Raw genomic sequence first — 5,000 nt, 5'->3', positions numbered from 1 at the left:
TGTGCCTTAACCTAACCCATGTTGTGCCTTAACCTAACCCATGTTGTGCCTTAACCTAACCCATGTTGTGCCTTAACCTAACCCATGTTGTGCCTTAACCTAACCCATGTTGTGCCTTAACCTAACCCACGTTGTGCCTTAACCTAACCTACGTTGTGCCTTAACCTAACCCATGTTGTGCCTTAACCTAACCCATGTTGTGCCTTAACCTAACCCATGTTGTGCCTTAACCTAACCCATGTTGTGCCTTAACCTAACCCATGTTGTGCCTTAACCTAACCCATGTTGTGCCTTAACCTAACCCATGTTGTGCCTTAACCTAACCCATGGTGTGCCTTAACCTAACCCATGTTGTGCCTTAACCTAACCCATGTTGTGCCTTAACCTAACCCACGTTGTGCCTTAACCTAACCCACGTTGTGCCTTAACCTAACCCACGTTGTGCCTTAACCTAACCCACGTTGTGCCTTAACCTAACCTACGTTGTGCCTTAACCTAACCCATGTTGTGCCTTAACCTAACCCATGTTGTGCCTTAACCTAACCCATGTTGTGCCTTAACCTAACCCATGTTGTGCCTTAACCTAACCCATGTTGTGCCTTAACCTAACCCATGGTGTGCCTTAACCTAACCCATGGTGTGCCTTAACCTAACCCATGGTGTGCCTTAACCTAACCCATGGTGTGCCTTAACCTAACCCATGTTGTGCCTTAACCTAACCCATGTTGTGCCTTAACCTAACCCATGTTGTGCCTTAACCTAACCCATGTTGTGCCTTAACCTAACCCATGTTGTGCCTTAACCTAACCCATGTTGTGCCTTAACCTAACCCATGTTGTGCCTTAACCTAACCCATGTTGTGCCTTAACCTAACCCATGTTGTGCCTTAACCTAACCCATGTTGTGCCTTAACCTAACCCATGTTGTGCCTTAACCTAACCCATGTTGTGCCTTAACCTAACCCATGTTGTGCCTTAACCTAACCCATGTTGTGCCTTAACCTAACCCATGTTGTGCCTTAACCTAACCCATGTTGTGCCTTAACCTAACCCATGTTGTGCCTTAACCTAACCCATGTTGTGCCTTAACCTAACCCATGTTGTGCCTTAACCTAACCCATGTTGTGCCTTAACCTAACCCATGTTGTGCCTTAACCTAACCCATGTTGTGCCTTAACCTAACCCATGTTGTGCCTTAACCTAACCCATGTTGTGCCTTAACCTAACCCATGTTGTGCCTTAACCTAACCCATGTTGTGCCTTAACCTAACCCATGTTGTGCCTTAACCTAACCCATGTTGTGCCTTAACCTAACCCATGTTGTGCCTTAACCTAACCCATGTTGTGCCTTAACCTAACCCATGTTGTGCCTTAACCTAACCCATGTTGTGCCTTAACCTAACCCATGTTGTGCCTTAACCTAACCCATGTTGTGCCTTAACCTAACCCATGTTGTGCCTTAACCTAACCCATGTTGTGCCTTAACCTAACCCATGTTGTGCCTTAACCTAACCCATGTTGTGCCTTAACCTAACCCATGTTGTGCCTTAACCTAACCCATGTTGTGCCTTAACCTAACCCATGTTGTGCCTTAACCTAACCCATGTTGTGCCTTAACCTAACCCATGTTGTGCCTTAACCTAACCCATGTTGTGCCTTAACCTAACCCATGTTGTGCCTTAACCTAACCCATGTTGTGCCTTAACCTAACCCATGTTGTGCCTTAACCTAACCCATGTTGTGCCTTAACCTAACCCATGTTGTGCCTTAACCTAACCCATGTTGTGCCTTAACCTAACCCATGTTGTGCCTTAACCTAACCCATGTTGTGCCTTAACCTAACCCATGTTGTGCCTTAACCTAACCCATGTTGTGCCTTAACCTAACCCATGTTGTGCCTTAACGTAACCCATGTTGTGCCTTAACGTAACCCATGTTGTGCCTTAACCTAACCTATAATGTGCCTTAACCTAACCTAAAGTGCGCCGTAACCTAAACTATATTGCGCCTTAACCTGACGCACGTTGTCGCTGAACCTGCTCTGTAATTGTTATGCAACCCGTTAAAGTAGTGTAGTGTTGCCTAACCGCAACCCTCGCAATATAGTTCGCTACTCGCACTGCCCGGTCCCCTGTGTATCGCGTCATGTTAAACACCTTGCAGGTGTTGCTGACTTTCCACATGCTCCTGCTATACACTGTAGTGTGGATAGCAGCAGGACGTACATGCCCCCCCCCCTTCCCCCCTGCCTTCGCAAGCTGGTCGGTGAGAAGTTTGCATGTTCAATGCCCTTCGCATGCCGACGTACTCAGCCTACGTTGTGGTACGGCCTGTCACCTGTCCGCCGATGTACGCAAAACCCACAAACTGTACTGCACATTGCTCCGTATGTACTGAATGATACATCGTGGCCCATGTGACCGTATGACGACAGCGCCTAGCAACGGCGGACCATACAGTCCAAATATTGTGCACGCAGCTACGTGTCGTCTCCCTATAAGAGCTGGATTGCAGTGTGGTACGCCATACAGACGTGTGGGAGGAACGGACGCCCTGGATGGCGATCAGCATGAGCAGTCTGTTGATGTAGTGGAGCGTGTATTCGGACGTAGTCGTCTCTTCTCACACACCGTGATAGCATGTTGCACCGCGTTCCACATCTGCGACATGCTGCAGAGGCGGGCTGACAGTCGTTCGCGCAATGGACACCGCATACGTACGGGGTCTACCTTCCACGTGTTCTCTAGGCGTGCACATGTTGTTGCGTCTATGTGGGCAGACGTAGTGTGTTGTGACACCTGACACAGGCATGCAATACTCGTTGCAAATGGCGATGGACGTGTACGTTTGCTGGTGACGTTACGCAAATGAACAACCGGTAACCCGTTGTGGTGCGGTTGTTCTCGCTAGAGGTGAATCAGTGTTGGCGACGATCGGTCGAGCTATTAACCGGTTGTTTCAGGGATACCCACCATGCCCACGAACGTGAAAGGGGACCCACCATGCCCACGAACGTGAAAGGGGATCTGGGTGTGAGGCGATACGCGGCGGTGGCTGGGTGGGACCGTCCCCGGCCGGTGAGGGGGGGCCGCCCGGCGTGCTGGCAGCGCGGTGCGTGGGCGCACGCGCTACAGCCGGCTGGTGGGGGCGGCCGGTGGCAGGCGCGCCGGCCGACGGACGCGGCAGGCGGCGCAGCTGCGCGCCGGCGCCCCCTGCTCGCGGCGCCTTGCGGCCAAAGTAGGTCCTCGCGGGCCCGGTGCGAAGCGCGGTGGCCATCTGCAGTGTGCTGGTCCGATTGAGGACTTTGTGCGCTGAGGATGCGCCGCCGCCCGGCGCTCGGCGCCGCGACGCCGTCTGCTGCTCGGTCGCCCCAGCGGTTCTCGCAGGTGGTTTGTATCGCAGCTGTGCGGACGTGTTGGCGCGTGCGCTGTGCTGGGAGAGTTCGCTTCGGCACCCAAGTAGGGCTTTTGTCCTTCTGTGGCGCTGGCGTTGGAGCTGCCGGTCACCGTAGGTGGCGCGTGTTGTCTCCCGCCGGCAATGCCACGACAGCACGCTCCCGGGCCTCTGTCGGCAGCGGCAAGCTCAGTTGGGAGCACGGGTGGTCGCACCTAAAGCGTCTACTCGCCTAACTCCGGGCGATTGCGCCTCTCTCGAACCCGACCAAGTACTTAGGACGGCGCTGCGCGCCGCCGGGACCTGAGAGGGTTTCGAGGTGTGTTGTGCAGGGGAGCTCAGCCTCCTCCTGTTTGCAGAATAATTGAGCGGACGCTTGCGTGTTCGCGCGGGCCCCCGGGACACACTCCCGGGCGGCCGGCTGCTCAGCTCTAGTTGACGCAGCTCCCTGGTTGATCCTGCCAGTAGTCATATGCTTGTCTCAAAGATTAAGCCATGCATGTCTCAGTACAAGCCGCATTAAGGTGAAACCGCGAATGGCTCATTAAATCAGTTATGGTTCCTTAGATCGTACCCACGTTACTTGGATAACTGTGGTAATTCTAGAGCTAATACATGCAAACAGAGTCCCGACCAGAGATGGAAGGGACGCTTTTATTAGATCAAAACCAATCGGTCGGCTCGTCCGGTCCGTTTGCCTTGGTGACTCTGAATAACTTAGGGCTGATCGCACGGTCCTCGTACCGGCGACGCATCTTTCAAATGTCTGCCTTATCAACTGTCGATGGTAGGTTCTGCGCCTACCATGGTTGTAACGGGTAACGGGGAATCAGGGTTCGATTCCGGAGAGGGAGCCTGAGAAACGGCTACCACATCCAAGGAAGGCAGCAGGCGCGCAAATTACCCACTCCCGGCACGGGGAGGTAGTGACGAAAAATAACGATACGGGACTCATCCGAGGCCCCGTAATCGGAATGAGTACACTTTAAATCCTTTAACGAGTATCTATTGGAGGGCAAGTCTGGTGCCAGCAGCCGCGGTAACTGGTGCCAGCAGCCGCGGTAATTCCAGCTCCAATAGCGTATATTAAAGTTGTTGCGGTTAAAAAGCTCGTAGTTGGATTTGTGTCCCACGCTGTTGGTTCACCGCCCGTCGGTGTTTAACTGGCATGTATCGTGGGACGTCCTGCCGGTGGGGCGAGCCGAAGGCGTGCGACCGCCTCGTGCGTGCTCGTGCGTCCCGAGGCGGACCCCGTTGAAATCCTACCAGGGTGCTCTTTATTGAGTGTCTCGGTGGGCCGGCACGTTTACTTTGAACAAATTAGAGTGCTTAAAGCAGGCAAGCCCGCCTGAATACTGTGTGCATGGAATAATGGAATAGGACCTCGGTTCTATTTTGTTGGTTTTCGGAACCCGAGGTAATGATTAATAGGGACAGGCGGGGGCATTCGTATTGCGACGTTAGAGGTGAAATTCTTGGATCGTCGCAAGACGAACAGAAGCGAAAGCATTTGCCAAGTATGTTTTCATTAATCAAGAACGAAAGTTAGAGGTTCGAAGGCGATCAGATACCGCCCTAGTTCTAACCATAAACGATGCCAGCCAGCGA

At 52.7% G+C, this 5,000-nt stretch overlaps 1 non-coding gene across 1 annotated transcript in view; it reads left to right on the top strand.

The window, feature by feature from the left end:
- The first annotated feature begins 3,837 nt into the window (after positions 1-3,837).
- The window catches only part of LOC126432827 (small subunit ribosomal RNA), a 1,931-nt gene continuing 768 nt past the window's right edge, over positions 3,838-5,000 (top strand). Inside the window, exon 1 of the ribosomal RNA XR_007578261.1 lies at positions 3,838-5,000. This exon is cut by the window's right edge and continues 768 nt beyond it. This is a non-coding gene — a ribosomal RNA (small subunit ribosomal RNA).

This window comes from Schistocerca serialis, unplaced genomic scaffold, assembly GCF_023864345.2.
Source record: "Schistocerca serialis cubense isolate TAMUIC-IGC-003099 unplaced genomic scaffold, iqSchSeri2.2 HiC_scaffold_1155, whole genome shotgun sequence".
Taxonomy (NCBI): Eukaryota; Metazoa; Arthropoda; class Insecta; order Orthoptera; family Acrididae; genus Schistocerca; species Schistocerca serialis.
The sequence above is the reverse complement of the archived record's forward strand: the minus strand, read 5'-3'. Positions and strand labels throughout refer to the sequence as shown.